Source organism: Diceros bicornis, chromosome 36, assembly GCF_020826845.1.
Source record: "Diceros bicornis minor isolate mBicDic1 chromosome 36, mDicBic1.mat.cur, whole genome shotgun sequence".
Classification (NCBI taxonomy): domain Eukaryota; kingdom Metazoa; phylum Chordata; class Mammalia; order Perissodactyla; family Rhinocerotidae; genus Diceros; species Diceros bicornis.
In genome coordinates, this window is record NC_080775.1 from 29,359,099 (window position 1) to 29,379,310 (window position 20,212).

The 20,212-nt window shown below is 34.5% G+C and overlaps 1 protein-coding gene across 5 annotated transcripts in view; it reads right to left on the reverse strand.

Moving 5' to 3' along the window:
- Nucleotides 1-20,212, reverse strand: part of ZNF438 (zinc finger protein 438) — a 187,563-nt gene that overhangs the window by 137,654 nt on the left and 29,697 nt on the right. For all 5 annotated transcript variants that reach the window (XM_058532720.1, XM_058532718.1, XM_058532719.1 and 2 more), the window contains one exon: nt 9,126-9,185. The gene's annotated coding sequence lies outside the window, so the exon portion shown is untranslated. The remainder of the gene's footprint in view (nt 1-9,125; nt 9,186-20,212) is intronic.

Here is a 20,212-nt window from a genome sequence, read left to right on the forward strand (position 1 = left end):
AGTACGCTTCCTTTCTCTCATCCCATTCTTTGAGCTATTGTCATACATTTGACTTTTACAAATGTCATAAACCCCACCAGTAGACATTGTTGTTATTTTTTGCATTAAACAGTATCTGTTAAAGAAACTAAAATAGGAGGAAAAAATTTTTTCAGTGTTTATCCACATATGAATCACTTTTGTGCTCTTTATTCCTTTGTATAGTCCAAATTTTCCATCTGGTATCATTTTTCTTTTGCCTGAAGAACTTCCTTGCAAATTTCTTGTAATGTAGGTCTGCTGGTCATGAGTAGTCTCAGTTTTTGTCTAAAAAAGTTCTATTTCTCTCATATTTTTTCTCCTTTATTTGATAAATACATTTTTATTGGATATGAATACTAGGTTGACAATTTTTTTAGCACTTGAAAAATGCCATTAAATTGCATTCTGGTTTGCATAGTTTCTGATGATAAGTCTGCTGTCATTCTTAACTTTATTCCTTTGTATGTAACGTCTTTTTCTCCCCTCTGCCTACTTTTAAGATTTTCTCTTAATCATTGGTCTTCATCAACTTTCTTATGATGTACCTTAGTGTATGCTGTGTGTATGCGTATCTTGCCTGGGGTCTATTAAAATTCTTGGATCTGTGAGCTTACAGTCTTCTTCAAATTTGGGAAAATTTCAGCCATAATATATTAAAATCCTTTTTCTCTTTCACTCTCTCCCAAAAATCTGAGACTCCAATTACACTTATGTTAGACCCCTGATTATTATCCTATAGGGCACCAAGTTGCTGTTCATCTTTTTCAGTCTTTTCTCTCTATGCTTTTGGTTAAATTCACACTATGTTCTCAAGTTCACTGACCTTTTCTCCTGGAAGATCAAATCTGCACTTAATCCCATCTAGTAATATTTTCATTTCAGTTATTGTATTTTTTATTTCTGGATGTTCCAATTTTTTTCTTTTTTATATCTTCTATTTCATTCCTCATTATGTTTATATATATGAATCATATTTACAATAGTTATTTTAGTGTACCTGTCTGCTAATTCTATCATCTCTGTCATTTCAGGGTCTATTTTTATTGACTTCTGGTTATGAAGTTTTCCTTCTGCCTCTTTGTTTACCTAGTAATGTTTGATTGGATGCAATTCACTGTGAATTTTATATTGCTGAGTGCTGATTTTGTTGTTTTTAAAGAGTGTTGGACTTCTGCAGACAGTTAAGATAATTGTGGATTAATATGCTTCTTTTGAGGCTTAATTTTAAGCTCTTGTAGGGCTTGTATAGAGGAACTTTTATTCTAGGACTAATTTTGTAAGATCTTTTAGGGCTTATGTAGAGAAACCTTTATTCTAGGCCTCAATCCTACAGTGACCTGGTAATTTTTCATTACCCACAGGTTGTCCTTGCCAGCTTCTTGGTGTTTCACCCTATGCATGCACAGTTTGTTGTTCAGACAGATCCTCAAGAGCAGCTCATGCAGATTTCAGGAATTCTTTCTCTGCCCAACACCCTCTTCTCCAGGACTCTCTTTTTCAGCTACTAGCTGCTCTGACCTCCTTGAACTTTGGCCTCAGTCCACTCAACTCAGAGAGATTGCTAGGCTCTGTCTGCATCTCCCTTCCTTCTACCATAGTATGGAAATTGCCTCCTGCTACAAAGCCTGCATGACGTTAGGGCTCCCCTTGTTTGTTCCTCTTCTCTCAGGAATTACAGTCCCACTTTGTTATCCAATGTGAGAAAATAGTTATTTCCTATGTTTTATAGTTTGAGGATAATTACAGACCCTGTTACTCTCTTGTGTCCAAAAGTATAAATCCCTTTATAAGGGATATTTTGATGCTTACAATCTACTCTTATTTACACCAATGAAAAGCAATAAGGGCTATTCAAAATGGTGATCAATACAAAACTTATTTAATTTGTCCTTGGAAGTTGTATTTGAACTTACATCTGAATATTAAGATATGGCTTATTTTCATGGAATTTGTAACATTTTAAAAATAAACCTATACTTTCAATGAATCAGGCTTTTCTATCCTGCCTCCTTGCTACTTCCTTCTGTGCTCCATAGTGAGAATCAAGTACATAACTTCTAGATTCAGGTTACTGAGCTTTACAGATTGAAAGGAGAACTGATCCTCCTCTAAAAACCTGCTGAGCACACCTTACTGGGAGAGGAGGCGGCAAGGCAAAGGTAAAGGGTATTATTTTATGTATATATATATTTTTAGGTACTGAATACAAAAAAACACAGATTTTGCCTCTCAAGAAACTTATGCTGAATAGGTAATTATACCAGTAAATATTGAAAAGTAGGGTTTTCTACATCCAATCTATAATTATTCTTAAAATATATTTATTTCATTAACCTTATTCTTAAAAATATTTGCCCTTTATTATTTGTGTAGGTACATGCATTAACCTGAAGCTCCCACTAAACCATTAAATAGCTTATATATTTACTGAGAAAAAAATGAGCAGACGATTTTGGGGAGGCTGAAGAGAGGTATGTGGGTGGCAGGAAGTAAATGTTTCCTCCAAGGCTAGGCTGCCATGAACCAAGTTTGAGTACATAGTTATCCGAAAGTTTTAATAACTTTAATAATCATAATCTATATCTAGAAAATTATGCAGGCTCACTACTGAAAATTAAAATATGCTGCATATATAAAGATAAAAATATATGCCATCTGTAAAGCTATCACTCAGAGAATAACAACTGTTAACATTTGGCATGTCTTCTTACAGAGTTTTGCTAAGCATATACATGCATACATAGATACATACATGCATACATCAACACATATATATACAAACACACATATATATTTCTTAATTTAAATTGAGATAATAATGCAGACACCATTTTTGAATTTTCTTTTAGTTATGTTATAAGCATAACTAAGAGTCACTAAATAGTCTTTAAAAACATGATTATTAACCAGGGACTGGACTAGTGTGAGATGAGTGAGGCACCTCAGGCACCCCACTCACCTCTCCTAATCCCAGACCTGTTCTTAACAAACATATATGAATGGACTGAAATTCCTTGCTACTCAGAGTGGGATCCATGAAACAGCAGCATCAGCATTACCTGAGAACTTGCTAGAAATGTAGAATCTTGGGCTCCACCACAGACTTAATCAAAATCTACATTTTAACAAGATATCCAGGTGACTGATATGCACATTAAAGTTTGAAAAGCAGTGCCCTAGATTAACCATTTCTCCTATTATTAAACTTCTGCATTATTTTCAATTATTTTGCTATGATAACTAACACTATATAGAACTCCCTTGCACACATATCTTTGTGTTCTTGAGTAATTATTTTATTAGGAGGGACACATTAAAGTGGGGATCCTAGTTCACTATATTCTCTTCTAAATTTGTAACTTCTAACTTAACTATGGTCTGAGAAACCAGTGAACCAGACTTCCTAGAATTATGATTTCAAGAATTCAAGGATCAATACAGCAAGTGGTTATACACTCGGGTTGAATCCCAGCTCTGACAACAAGCTGTGTAACTACGGGTAATAATGTAACTTGTCCAAGACTTAGTTTCCTTATCTGTTAAATAGGGATAATAATAGTATATACCTCACAGGATTGCTGAGAGGATTAAATGAGCTGAAACACATAAAGCACTTAGAACACAGTAAGTGTTATTTATGTGTTTCCTACTATTATTAACAGGAAAAACAAGTAAATAAAAAGGCTCTAAGTGAACCTAATATACCATTTTAAGGTCTAAACTTTGAAATATCATCCGCATGTGGCTTAAAAGCCTTTTTCATTTCATCCCTGGTTCCTGGATCTGTTCTAAGTAGCTGAGTTTGACAAAGAGAAGTGTACTACATTTGAGAATTGCTTTTCCCTTTCTTTGTTCATTACTTCATTACTGGCTTTAAGAGGAGTATGGATATATTAGTCTGCTGCTAAGGTCAGGTGCAAAAATTAACCTCAATTGCCAAGGAGCAAGAGATCAAGAACCATGACACATGTGCAATGCTTATGTTACCTTTACAAGCAAGGAGGTTCTACTGTCTATCTCTCCTCCTACGAGGATCCCTGGCCCAAGTTAAGACAGGAATATCAATACAGGAGATAACCCAAACTGTATGTTATGAGTCAGAGCAGCAGTTTTGTCTGAGTGAAATCAAAATAATAACCTGGAAAGAGGAGTCAAATCTAAAGGAAAGAAATAGGTATAATGGGAAAGAGGGCAGCAAAGCATGTTAAGGAGTTCAGAGTCAGAATGGCGTATTCATCAGAATGCTGATTTCATATGGTGTGCCAGGTGCACGCTTGGGTGGGGCAGGCCCTGCTGCTGAAGGAAGCTGTGTCCGTCTGGAGGCAACTTTTAGATATGTCATCCTATTATTTAGGTGCTAGCTACCAGAAGCAATCAAATATGAGGTACTTTAGTATCACTGAGATACTGAAAATCATTCTTTCCTATCATTCCAAGTTCCACAGTTCAGCACTTATAGGAAACTTGAATTTGCATAAATAGCCTTATTCAGGTCTAACTGAAAGCACTTATAACTTAAAGATTTCTATTACTTAAATCACATTTTTGCCTAAGAGAAGATAAGGGAATGGCTGGATCACCCTCCACGAAACATTCAAACATGGTCATTACTTCTCAAAAAGCTTTTTGGGTAAGAGTAAGGATGAGGTGAATTTTCCATTTCTAGCAAACTCTGACCAAAGGCTATTTCCAAATATCGTGCTCTTTAATTCTGAGACTCAGTGAACTTTTTTAAATAACTAAAATGTATTAGAGAATTTGTGTATGTATGTACTGTTTATTTTAGACCAAAAATCAATCAAAATAAATTTTAAATAAAAAATGAGAGAAAGAAAAACACCTCAAAGTAAATTCCTTAGATGAAGACTTGGTCAATCCAACTGGAAATCAACCTTGATAGCTCTTCTTTTACCTCAAATATTGGAAGCTTTCACCTATAAGTGCTTTATAATTATATTTTATTAGTGAAAGCTTCCCAATACAAATACAGGAGGAAGAATCTGAGGAGGACTCTGAGAAGAATTGCTCTGAAAAAAAGAAGATTCTAAAAACTGATATAATCTCAGAGTTGGGAAGACCTTAGAAATCAAGCCTCCCCTCCTCCATTCCAGCACATTTTTTCCTCCACGACATCCCAGGAGGTTGATCAGCCTCAACTTACACACTGTCAGTGATGGAGAACTCACTGTCTTATGAAACAGCCCAGTCTATTTTCATGCAGATGTAATTGTTACCAACTTATTCAGGACAGTGCTCACTAAACTGAGCAGAAACCTCTCTCTCTGTAACTTTTCCCCATTGGTTCTAGCTATGTCTATCTGTAGCTCTAAATCTCCAGTTCCTCTCACACTGGAAAGCAATTCAAATTACAGAAACTTGGAATAATAAAGCTGCAAAATTCCTACTGTGACATCTCCCACTACATGTGCTAGAGAGCCTTGGATACATATTTTTATTCTCTCTAAATCTACCTCCACTGGTACTAGACTAGAGGCTGAACTGGTTGGAATGAGGGTGTGGCGCAGGGGAGTAGGAGGGATTTAGTTGATTCCAAACGGACTTGGAGAATTTAAGAAACAGCAAGAAGGCAATTCTGACTAGAGCAAAGTGAGGAAGATGGAGAATGGTAGGAGATAAAGTCAGCCGGCTTTACAGATAAAGTCAGGTAGGGCCTGGGAGAACACGTTGAGACTCAGGGTTTTACCCTGAGTGTGATGGGTAGCCACTGAAGGGTTCTGAACAGAGGAATGACAGGAACTGTTTAACATGTAAAAAACAAAACAAAACACTTTTCTCCTATATGGAGAACTGACTAGAGAGGTGCAAGGAGGAGATAAGGAAGGCCAATTAGAAGACTATTACTATCATCTAAGTAACTTATGACAGTAACTTACTTATATAAGGGCAGTAGTGGGGAAGGCAGCAGCAGCAACGGGGCATTTAGGATATATTTTGAAAGGAGGGCATATAAGCCTTACTGATGGGCTGGATGTGGGGTATGAAGGAAAGAGAAAAGTCAAAGATGACTTCTAGTTTTTGGCCTCAGCAACAGGGTAGGCCATTTACTGAGATGAAGGAGGAGGCAAGAACAGGTTTTAGGAGGAGAGTTCACGAGTTCTATTTCAGACATGTTAAGTTTGAAATACTTATTAGACTTTCAAATAGAGATGTTGAATAGGCAGACATAGATATGAGCCTGGAGGTCATGGGAGAGACCAGGTAAAGAAATAAATTTGGGAGGATAGATGGCATTTAAAGCAAGGGATCACATGAGATTACACAGAGAATAAATGTAGCTGGCCAAGGACTGAGTCCTGAAGAATGCCAACTTTTGGAGACCATGAAGAAGAGGAGGTAGCAAAAGAGATTTTGTAATTTTATGTGTGTTTTATGCTTTCATGTGTAAGAAGGACTGAAGATTGAGAGCTACAGAAAGACAAAGTAAGAACTGATGGGGAAAAGTTAGCGGAGAGAGATTTCGGCTAAGTTTAATGAGCACTATTATAAGTTGGTAACATTATTACTCTTCCTCAAAAAGCAGTTGGAATTATTTTATGTGTACAAACTACAAAGTCCATAGCCAGCCATCATAGTCTTCTTCAAAAACCACCTTTCAAAGTCATGTGCCTACTCTATTTCTGACTCCTGACCTATTGACTGAGTCTGGATAGCTGTATTTCACCTATCAGCTGCTCAACTACTCCATCCCTGGCCTCTGGCACGTGCCCTAGCTTCTGGATCCAAGTTCTCATCCCAACTAACAACTTCTAGTTGCCCAACACTGACCAGGAGGCATGTTGAGATCATGTTCCTCAGAGCTGCCAAAAGTTCTTGGCATAGGATCAATGAAGCATACAACGAGTGAGTGTTTAGCAATTAACCAGGTGGCAGAGAACAAGTGAGATGTTAGGGAACTGTAGAATGAGCCAGATCAAGGCTGGAACAGGGAACCAAAGACTGTGCTCCAGCTAGTTACCCCAGGGGAATCTGCTCTAGGTCACCCAGTGTGATCAGACACCCTTTTTACACAGAAAGGTTGAAGTAGGCTGAAGTTTGCCATGTGTCCATGGATTCAGGATTTCCTGGAACCTGATAACATTATAGCCCAAACTATAGGTACTGCACACCATGGGCACTTGTTCTTTCTGCCTTATACCCTCAGGGTTAGCCTGGAGACATTTGTTACTCTCCCAGCTTCATCTGTAAAGGGAATTCCAGCCTATCTCATAGGAGTTTGTGAAGATTAAATGAGATCACTGTAAATAAAGTACCTGGTACATAGAAAGTGCTCAATACATATTAGCTATTGTCATTTATACTTTAGATGACCACAAAAGGACAGTCAGCCAGCTGAATGGTAAGCATATCTCTAAAAACAACACTTTTAATGCTCTTCTAGCACAGAAGAAAAATAAATGGGTTTTTGGTGTGTTCGTTTTTTATGTGTGAACTATTATATTCAAATAGAATTTAAACTTGTCCGGAAAAAAGTCCCCTCCCTTTTTCCAAACTTCCCTACTACGGTTAGCAGAATATGTTACACGACTAAAAAGTAAAGATGTAAATTCTCTTAAGTATGAGACTGATAACACTAATTCTGAATAAATATCATCAAGCAAAACAGAACTCTCCAAACCTAACAATTATTCTGAGTCAACAATAACAAGAGTCATTTAGGCCTGGGTGTGTTGTTTTAAATGTCTATATCCTTTAAGTATAATGTATTTCTATTTCCCTTTATGAAATTTCAGTTTAACTAAAATCATTGAAGTTGGCAACAGAAGCAGGAAACCATTTATAAGACCAGCATGGCTATTTTACTTTTATTAATGAAAAGTTATGTAACAGTTTCAGCAAACTACAGAGTTCCCTTCTTATAGTCTTTTAATATTTATGGAAATTTAAAAGAGTTATACTGCTAGAGTTCATTTTGGAAACTGAGAATTTCTATTATCTGACAGCAATCAATTATTTTAGCTCAATTACAGAGCTGGCTATTTAAGAGCTGTGCTCATCTTTATTCATACTCTTTAACAATAGGTCAACCGTGTCTAATACTTGACCTAGAAGCTCAAGTAGGTGCGACTGAACAAAACTACACTGAAGAGGGTCTCAACTCCAAACCGCTGAGTCACATCACTAGCCTTTTTGCCTCTAACAGTACATTCAAGAAAAGAAAAGAAAAAGAAAAAAGCACTATACTGGGAATCATTTAAAGGATCTGCTTGTGTTAATAGAAAGTGCTGTATTAAACTACCAAAGAACACACAAGTACCTTAAAGGAATCAAAAAGCAAGTCTGTAGCCAAGTACAAGATGTTCACGGACACCATGCCAGTGGCCAAAAAACGAAATTCCACACCTCTTAGCAATTGAAAAATGAAACCTATAGTCACATATTTCCCTGCACCTCTATTTCATGGAATCTGGATTTTTTAAAGGTAATTAATAATTTTCATTTTTCAAACTATTACACAGAAAAGCTACTTCTAAACTATAATTTTCAAATAAATAAGCCTTGATTTTTTTTCTGCTTTTAAATAAATTTTTATTTTGGAATAATTTTAGATTTATAGAAAAGTTGCAAAGATACTACAGAGTTCCTATATACCCCTCACCCAGTTTCCCTTAAAGTTAACATCTTATATAACCATGGTTTTGACAAAACTAAGAAACTAATGTTGGTACCCTACTACTAACTAAGCTATAGACTTTATTTGGATTTCACTTGCTTTTTCACTAACGTCCTTTTTCAGTTCTAAATCCAATCTAGGGTACCACATTGCATTTAATGATTTTTTTTTGTTTTAGTGCTTTAAGTTTTGGAACATGCCAAACTCGTGTGTCTTATTAACAATGTCCTCATTAAAATTATTATAGACAATAAACCTACAGCTCCCTGGAAAACAGGGATTTCTTGGATATTAGGGAAATGTTATATTAAAATTCACATAAAGATGATATTTCTACTAACGTTTTATTGAGGAGAAAAAGAGGTAAATCACTGAAGTAAGATATGCCCCATTGCCTACTTTGTCAGGAACCTATGAGATCAAATTATTTAATGTTTCAGAAATATCTCTTCAAAAAATGCTTGTCACTTACCTATCTCCCACAGCTCCAGTAAAGAGTCATAAGATATACGGCAAATCCTTTTAATTAATCCTGCAATAGAATATAAAGTATTATTATAATCATATTCAGATAATCCATTTTCATCAAACATATGTAAAAACTGCTTTCCTTTCATTCCCAACTTTCACTGTTAATTGCTATATGATATTTTTATTAAGATAACAAAAGAACTAATTTAAGGGAGAATAATTCCACAAATTTATTATGTCTTTAGTTTAAAAATAAAGGCATGCAAAATTTAATAAAAGTTTTAAGATGAACAGAAAATGTTCTAGAAAAAAAGAAATGCCACAATGAATAAAACTAAGAAGAATGCTTCACATTCTTTTCCATGTGCATAATGCTGTGGAAATTACTAAATAGTCACAAACAAGTGAATCATATTGAGGGCACAGCCTTTTTGACTGGAAAATAGTAACCAAGAGTTTGGGGTTAAGAGATTTTTAAAAAGACATGTCTGGTAAAGTGTCCATGCGTGTCAGTTTGCCTGAGACAGTCCCAATTTATGCCCGTTGTCCCAGTCCCCTACCCAATTTATTATTTGTCCTGGATTTTCCATTTTCTAGTGATTTTTCCTTTTTTTATGGTAGCATTATAAGCCGGGACTTTTATTTCCAGGCTCTGCCATGATCTCGTCAGTGTGAAATACATGTACAGTGAACCCAGCTGCCGATTTAACATGTGGTTAAATCTGAAAGCCCCTGAGCAGTAAGCCATCTCTGGATGGGCTGCAACTGACACCTCATTCTCAAAGACAGCACCCAAGCCACCTGCAGAAAAACGAAGTGCACTCGGACAGGAGTAGCTAGGGACAGCTACCTCCTTCAGTCTTGGGTGGAGAAGAATAAATACTGGAAGTGCTGCTGCCCCTGCTCAAAGACATCTATTTAAGAAAAGCAGCTGCAGAAGGTATTTTATATATTACTCTCTAAAGCATGACTTTTCATCTAGATCAAATGACTGTTCTTTAAATTCATCTCGCTCAGTTCTGATTATAAATCTTGTTTACATAGTCAAAGTTAAGTGACAGCTGTTATTTTGTTGGCTCTATTAGCAGAAGAAATTCACACTTAAATGATGCCAGCTTTCTATCAGTGTCAGGAGATACACCAAATAGAAAAATCAGTTAATTCCAATAATGGTTTGATTGTTTTCATCCAATGTACAGAATCAAAAGTAAAGCTTCTGGAAGTGCATTCTGTAGAAGGTAAAACACCTGCCACTGCTGTAACTGCCACTTAAACTCAGTTAAAAAGTTCAACAAGATAAAATTATAGTCAGTTTTCATTACTCACAGTAAATGAATTTTATAAAGTCACCATGAACACTGAATTAGCAAATACTAAACCATGGCTCTTAGAGAAAATACAGAGTTAAGTTCCTATGAGCCTCTGGACACAACCGGATCAACTGATCAAACGTAACCTTGTTTTATGTGTGTTTCTGTTTAAAGAGACTTTAAATATAACATATTTTGTTGATTCACCAACACTGAACTCACAGTCAACAGCACTACTCATGCCTGAATGAAGTTTATTTAAACATGTGTTTTCCCCACAAAATACATCACGTCACAGCCTTCTTGCAGTTAGGAACAACATACAGCACTTCAGCACTATGTCTGGGAGCCATTTTAAACAGTGAAATCAACAAGAAGCACAAAAATGCAAAAAATGTGGCACCACAAAAAGGGCACTTGTTTACTGTATAAGAGCTGACAGAAAACGGCAAAGAATTGCTTTGTTTTATCTCAGCTGGGAATGTGCGTGTTGAGTAATCCAAATTTTTTGTCACCCTGCAAGTGTCTGTGAATGACTACAAAAGCACCATGAGCACAGCATTTGGGGTTACAAATAAATTTTTGTAAGTAGAATTCACAAAATGGAATCTGTGAACAATGACAACAGACTATATTTGTTTTTACAGTAATAACACAACTACAAATTTTGGTCGAGCACAGCATCACAGAGTAAACAACAACATTCCTATTAAGAAAATTATGGAACAGAAATAAACTTGGACATGGCTGTGATTCACATATAATTCACAACTGTGCCATGTAAACTGCAATATACCACCAATCAAAGTACAAGCAAATATACTTCATAATTGCATCTACCAAAGATGTGATAGTCTAGCAATCCAAGTTTACAAATATTTAAACACATACACACACAGAGTTAAAGAAACTGAACTAAAATATTTTTTGTGACAAAGATAATGTTGAATAAAAAATCAAATACATCACCACGGCAGTACATGTTTTATCTTTTTCCTACGTCTTAGAAATCTTTAAGGCTTTTAAGACTTACTTTATAAAACCATCAAATAGCACTGAACTTTTTCAACCGAACACTCTAAATCTTGGCTTCATTTTGTTCAGTCAATTGGAAATCTTTAATTCAAGATTTAATTTATACAGACAACTATTTTTTTATTTAGATAAGGTTATATTACGTACCAGGATGAAATAAACTTCAAAACGCTCACAATCTAGCAGCATCTAAATTTGGTAAAATGTTCAAAAGACTTCTAAATAGATACAACTTATTTGACAAGCTTTGTCTTTAAAAGTTTTATTGAATAAAGGGACTCTAAATAGAGTAAAAAAAAAAAAACCAGTACCTGTGAAAATTTGTGGGCTGGAATATTTTCATATTAAACTATTAAAAAAATCAAAATTTGGGGGCCGACCTGGTGGCACAGTGGTTAAGTTTGGCGGGCTCTGCTTCAGTGGCCCAGGTTCAGGGGTTTGGGTCCTGGGAACAGACCTGCTGTGGCAGTGACAAGCCACATACAAACAATAGAGGAAGACTGGCACAGATGTTAGCTCAGGGCCAATCTTCCTCAAGCAAAAAGAGAAGGATTGGCAACAGGTGTTAGCTCAGGGCCGATCTTCCTCACAAAAAAAAATAATAATCAAAATTTAGAATAACCTCAATTTATTAGAATTTGTTTTGAACTTAGGTACCTCAGTATCTACAGAGATATTATATTCTCAAATTTAAAAATTATGATTTACTGTGAATAGTAACTGTTGAAAATAATCAACAATTTCAAATTTACTAACTATAAAATGAAACTTGGAAGACTATAATTTTATGAAACAGTTAAAAATCATACAACCATATTTCAAAACTACATTTCTTTCAGAAAAATACAGAGACCCAGTATCAGATACAAATTATGACTAAAACTAAATAATGTATGTGAACTTTTACTGAGAATTCTATTTATGTTCTTTTTAATGTTGAGAAAATCAATATGGAATAGTTTTGTTTTGATTAAGTGTACATGGAAATATGTTAATATCTATTAGAAATAAATTTATTTTTAAAATAGCTTCTTAACTAGAACTATTTTATAGGTTCACCAATATGATAATTTGTCAATCAACAAAATTATATATAAGTTTTATTATTTTTCAGTACTTCTTATTCTCAAAAGAATCTCAGTTTGGGCAATAAATTAAACAGTTAACCTAAGTGTGATGTGTCTATGTGTGCCTAAAGTGTATTTATGTGTCAACTTGGCTAGATTATGGCTAGATACTTGTTTGGTCTAACACTAGTCTACATGTTGCTATGAAGGACTTTGTGGATGTGATTGACATTTACAACTGACTGACTTTAAATAAAGCAGATTACTCTCCATAATTTTGTGGGCCTCATCTAATTAGCTGAAAGCATAAGAGCAAAGACTGAACTTGCTCAATTCCCAGAAGCAAGTCTGCCTCAAGACTACAACATAGAAACCCAGTCTGAGTTTCCAGCTTGCTGTGATGCCCTGCAAATTTTAGACTCAAGACTGCATCATCAACTCTTACCTCAATTTCCTGCCTGCTGAAATTGGCAGGAAATTTCAAATTTCCTACAAATTTCAAATTTATCAGCTTCCACAATCATGTAAGCCAATTACTTAAAATAAACACACTCTCTCTATATATATTTTGCATCCACAAAAGATGTGATAGTCTATAATCATATATATATATATCCTACTAGTTCTATTTCTCTGGAGTACCTAATACACTGGGTAAGGGAGATTAGAAAGTATCAAGGAACTCCACCCAAAGGAAGTTGCTCCCTGACAAGAGTAGAAAGTGAAAGTGTTTTATTTCAGGAAACATACAATTAAAATCACTAACATTACTTTTGAAGAAGAATAAAATCCCAGATTCTAAGGCCACACCTTCCTATACCAGAATGACACAATACAACCCAATAACCCAGCTTTTAAAGAACAGGGCCATGTCTTACTCCTCTTTGTACCTCCTTTCTAGTGGGAGTCTGAGACAGAGAAAGGGCTCTAAAATGTTGCTAAACAAGTATTTTACGTTGCTAAACAAATGATGTCTCAGAAGACATCGCCAGTCCTAAATGTTATAAAGATGGCAAGAGTGTATACAAAAGTATGTCTTTTAATGTTTTCAGTAATCATAATGTTTTCAGTAGCATTAGTGTCACCATTCTGAGATTGTTGCATGTGTAATATGGCATAAAGATAAATGAATAATTATGGGATTTTTCTAATTCTATAATCACTTGTGGCACAGAGAAAAGGAGATACAGAAGGAAGATTTAAATGCATTATAGTCTAAAGTTTTAATTGGAAGCATCACTATAAACTTGTGAGGAATTTTTATTTTATCTCAAATATGTGCATATATTTCTGAGTTCTGTTTACAAGAAAACGCCTAGAAACAATGACCAATCCAGTATCAATGAGTATCCCCTAGAGATCAGGGCTTCTTAAAGAAACGGCTGATTCTAGGACTCAGGAGACAATTTCGAAAGGCTCCCACTGGCCAAAGATTGAAAAATTTGAGCTTTATTAATGATAATAATTGAAACTGATTAAAATCCATCAAATATGTTTAATTATAAGAGTTCATAATTTTTTTTTAGGGATTTTTAAAAATTTCTTGTTTATTGCAGTAACATTGGTTTATAACATTGTATAAGTTTCAGGTGTACATCATTATACTTCTATTTCTGCATAGATTATACCATGTTCACCACCCAAATACTAACCACAACCCATCACCACACAATTGTGCCAAATTATCCTTTTCACCCTCCTCCCTCCCCCCTTCCCCTCTGGTAACTACCAATCCAATCTCTGTCTCTGTGTGTTTGTTTGTTGTTGTTATTATCTACTACTTAATGAGGGAAATCATACGGTATTTGACCTTCTCCCTCTCACTTATTTCACTTCGCATAATACCCTCAATGTGCATCCATGTTGTCACAAATGGCTGGATTTCATCATTTCTTATGGCTGAGTAGTATTTCATTGTGTATATATACCACATCTTCTTTATCCATTCGTCCCTTGATGGGCACTTAGGTTGCTTCCAAGTCTTGGCTATTGTGAATAATGCTGCAATGAACACAGGGGTGCATGTGTCTTTACGCATTGGTGTTTTCAAGTTCTTTGGATATTTTTTAAAAATTGGTCACTTTCAAGAGATGAAAGAGAACTAATTATCTTAAAAAACCATTAAATCAAAGGAAAAAAACTCCAGAATTTATTCTGCTTTCCTTTACGAACCGTATCACTGGGTAATACCTAAACTCCTTCAACTATGATAGCATTCTCCAAGCCACACGCACATCTAATGGTAAAGAGTAAAAATCTAACCCTCCAGCCTTTGACCAATAAGCAGCTTATGCTGACCAAAGGGTGACCCTTAGGTAGGGAGGCTAAAAGAAAAAAACAAGAAAATAAATTTGAGCAGGGACATCAGAGGTTGTACACTATGGGGAAATACACACTTCATACAGTCAGTTCAGCCAAGCCACTAAAAAATAAATGACTGAGGAAACAACATCAACATTAACCCCCAACCCCAAGGTTATCAGTACACAAAGTTGCTACAACACGTTATCTAAAATGTTCAGTTTTCAACAAATATTGCAAAACATGCAAAGAAATGGCAAGGTGTAACCCATTTGCAGGAAAAAAGGCAAGCAATATAAACTGATTTTAAAGAGGCCCAGATATTAGACTTAACAGATATAGACTTCAAATCAGCTACTATAAATATGTCCACAGAACTAAAGGAAACTATATATAGACTATTAAAGAAAAGTATGATGACAATGTCTCATCAAATAGAGAATATCAATAAAGATATAGAAATGATTAAAAAAATAGAAATTTTGGAATTGAAAAGAATAATAACTGAAATGAAAAATTCACTAGAGGAGTTCAACAGTAGCTTTGAACTGGCAGAAGAAAGAATTAGAGAGCTTGAAAATATAGGCATACCTTGTTTTAGTGTGCTTTGCTTTATTGTGCTTCACAGATATTGCGTTTTTGGGGTTTGTTTTGTTTTTGTTTTTTGCTGAGGAAGATTCGTCCTGAGCTAGCATCTGCTGCCAATCTTCCTCTTTTTCTTTGTAAGCCACTGCCACAGCACAGCCACTGACAGACAAGTTGTGTAGGTCCACGACCAGGAACCCAGGCCGCCACTGGGGCTGGCCCAATATTGCGTTTTTTACAAGACTTTTCCCCAGCAAAAAGATTATGACTTGCTGAACACTCAGACAATAGTTAACATTTTTTAGCAATAGTTATTTTTTAATTAAGGTATGTACATTTTTTCAAGATATAATGCTATTTCATACTTAATAGACTACCGTAGAGTGTAAACATAACTTTTATATGCACTTGGAAACCAAAAAATTTGTGTGACTTGCTTTATTGCAGTATTCACTTTACTGCAGTGGTCTGGAACCAAACCCACAATATCTCTGAGGTATGCCTTGGAGTTCAGTAGATTATGCAATTTGAAGAAGAGAGAGAGAAAAAGAATGAAGAAAAACGACGAGAGTGCCAGAGAAAAAGAGAAAGGGGCAGAAAAAAGATTTAAAGAAATAATGGCTGAAATCTTCAAAATTTGATCAAAAACATTATGAATTTACACATCCAAGAAGCTCAACAAACTCCGAACAAGATAAATACAAAGACATGCATACCTAGACACATTATAGTCAAAATATCGTGAGACAAAGACAGAGAGAAAATCTTGAAAGCAGCAAGAGAAAAATGGCTCATCACCCCATTAAGATTGATAGCTGACTTTTCATCAGAAACAAAGGAGACTAGAAGGCAGCAGGATTAAATATTCAAAGTGCTGAAAGTAAAAAACTGTGAACTACAAATCTTATATCAAACAAAACTATCTTTCAACAATGAAAATGAAATGAAGACATTCCCAGAAAAACAAAAACTGAGGGAATTTGTTGCTATGAGATCTGCTTTACAAGAAATACTAAAAGGAGTTCTACAGGCTGAAAGCAAATGACACAAAATAGTAACTTGTTTTATTGACACAAAAAAAACGGAGTGAGAACAAAGGTAATTATGTATATAATTATAAAACACCATAATTGCATATTTATTCCCTTTTCTTCTTTTAATTGATTTAAAGAGTAATTCAATAAAACAATATGCATACAATTGTATTTTGGGGCTAATAACAGACAGAAATTTTATATATTTGACAATAACAAAATAGAGGAGCCAGGTGAGAGCAAAGCTGTATTGGAATAAAGAAATAACACCAGATAGTAACTAAAATTCACAAGAATATATAAAAACAATGAAAAACAGAAAACTTAATATAACAAATTCTATAAATATGTACTTGCTCTTTCTTCTCTCAGCCTCTTTAAAAGATGTAAGATTACATAAAGTAAAAATTATAACAACATATTGTTGGGTTTTCCACAATATATAATATGTTTTTAAAAAGAGGGGGTGAGGGAAATAGAGCTATACAGGAGGAAAAGTTTCTTTATTCTGCTGAAAGTAAACAAAAATCAGAAGTAGATTCTTTTAAGTTAAGATGTATATTGTAAACCCTAGAGCAAACACTAAAGAAAACTTCAAAATATGTAATTTAAAAATTATTAAAGAAATTAAAATACCACTCAAGAATATATTCACTTAATTCAAAAGAAGGCAGCAAAGAAAAAAAGAAAAGGCAAGAGACCTATAGAAAGCAAAAAGCAAAATGGCAGATGTAAATCCAACCATATCAACAATATTAAATGTGAATAGATTAAACAATCCAATCAAAAGACAAGGATTATCAGAATATATTTTTCAAAATCCAACTACATACTATAGACTATATACTGTACACAGGAGACACATTTTAGGTTCAATGATACAACAGGTGGAAAGTGAAAGGATGGAAAAAGATATACTATATAACAACAAACATAAGAGAATCAGACAAAATATATTTAAAAAAAAGAAGAATTGAAGGAATAAATAGACAAGTCAAAAATGACAATGGGAGACTTCAATATCCCCTTTCAATACCAGATAGAACAACCAGGAAGAAAATCAACAAGGAAACAGAAGATTTGAACAAAGCTACAGCCCAACTAGACCTACAACACTCCACCCAACAACACAATACACATTCTTCTCAAGTGCACATGAAACATTTTCTAAAATAGACCATATACTATGTCATAAACAATGCTCAATAATTAAAAATGATTAAAATCATGCAAAGAATGTTTTGTGACCACAATGAAATGCAATTAGAAATCAGTAAGAAAAGGAAATTTTGGAAATACACAAATATGTGGAAATAAAACAATACACTGCTAAATGACCAATGAGTCAAAGAAGAAATCATAAAGGAAATTAGAAAATACTTTGAGATGAATGAAAACTAAAATATAACATACCAAAACTTATGGGATGCAGCTAAAGAAAGCAGCACTTAAGAGGGAAATCGACAGCTGTACATGCCTATATTAAAAATAAAGATCTCAAATCAATAACTTAAACTTCCACCTTAAGAATTGAGGGAAAAAAGAGCCAACTAAACCTAAGCAAGCAGAAAGAAGGAAATAATAAAGATTAAAGTGCAAACAAATGAAATAGAGAAAAGAAAAACAAAAATCAATGAAAAGAAAAGTAGTTTCCTTGAAAAGATCAACAAAATCTACAAACTTTTAGCTAGAATGACCAAGAAAAAAATGAGGTAACACACAAATTACATTACCATTGAACAAAAGGACATTACTACTGACCATACAGAAATAAAAACTGCTGTAAAGGAATACTACAAATAGTTATGCACCAACAAATTAGATAACTTAGATGAAAAGGACAAATTCCTATAAAAACACATACTACTGAAACTGACTCAAGAAGAAATAGAAACTCTGAACAGATCTATAACAAGTAAAGAAATTGAATCAGTAATTAAAATACTTCCAACAAATACAAGTGCAGACCCAGAGGGTTTCACTGGTAAATTCTACCAATCATTTAAATAAGAATTAATACCAATCTTGAACAAACTCTTCCAAAAAGAAAAAGGAAGAGAACACTTCTCAACTCATTCTACAAGGCCATTATTACTCTGATACCAAATGTAGACAAAGACATCATAAGAAAACTAAAGACTAGGGCCAGTCCTGGGTGGCCTGGTCGTTAAGCTCTGCGTGCTCTGCTTCGGCTGCCCAGGTTCAGTTCCTGGGCACAGACCTACACCACTCGTCTGTCAGTGGCCATGCTGTGGCAGCGGCTCACATACAAAAAGAAGAAGATTGGCAGCAGATGATAGCTCAGGGCAAATCTTCCTCAGCCAAAAAAAAAGAAAGAAAACTACAGACCAACATTCTTCATGGATATAGATGCAAAAATCCTCGATAAAATACTAGCAAACCAAATCCAGCAACATAGAAAAAGTATTATACACCATGACCAAGTAGGATTTATCCTAGAAATGCAAGATTGGTTCAATATACAAAAAAGCAATTAATATAATACACCATATGAATAAAATTTTTAAAAAATTAAAACACATGAACATAGGAATAGACATATAAAAAATAATTGCCAAAATCCAACACCCTTTTATCATAAAAAGCATTCAACAAACTAGGAATAGAAGGGAACTTCCTCAACCAGATAAAGGACATCTATGAAAAACTCACAGTTATCATCATACTTAACAGTGAAAAACGGAAAGCTTCCCACCTAAAATTAGGACAAAAAAATGATGTCCTATTTTTACCATTTCTACTCAACATTTCACTGCAGGTTCTAGCCAACACAATTAGGCAAGAAAGAAACAAAAAAAAACAAACAAAAAAACCAGCACCCAGATTGGAAAGGGATAAGTATGACTATCTCTATTCATAGATGACATAGTTTTGTATATAGAATATCCTATGGAATCTCCTAAAAAAAACACTGAATAAGTATGTTCAGCAAGGTCACAGGATACAAGAATAATACACAAAATTCAATTTATTTCTATACAATTGCAATGACCAACCCCAAAATGAAATAAATTAAGAAACAATCCATTTTCAATCACATCAAAAAGAATAAAATACTTAGGAATATATTTAACAAAAATAATATAAGACTCACACACTGGAAACTACAAAACATTGTTGGAAGAAATTAAAGACAATCTGAACAAATGGAAAAAATGTCACATTCATGGATTGTTAAGACTTAATATTGGTAGGATCCAATACGCCCCTTATTGGTCTACATATTCAGCACAAGTCCTATTACGATCCGAGCTGCCTTTTTTGTAGAAATTGAAAAACTGATCCTAAAATTCGTATGGATATACAAGGGACCCAGAATAGCCAAACAATCCTAAAAAAGAAAACAGAGTTGGAAGACTCACACAACTCAATTTCAAAACTTACCATATAGTTGTAGTATTCAACACAATATGGTACTGGCATAAAGTTAAAAATGTAAAACAATGAAATGGAATTGAGAGTTCAGAAATAAACTCCTACATTTATGGTCAATTTCAACAAGAACACCAGCCAAAACAATTTAATGAGCAAAGTAATCTTTACAACAAATGTTGTAGGGACAACTAGATATCCACATGCAAAAAAATGAAGGTGGATCTCTTCCTTATACTATACCCAAAAATTAACTAAAAATGGATCAAAGACTTCAATGTAAGTGCTAAAACTATAAAACTCTTAGAAGAAAACATAGCAATAACTCTTTATGACCTTAGTTTGGATTGGGCAATCGCTTGT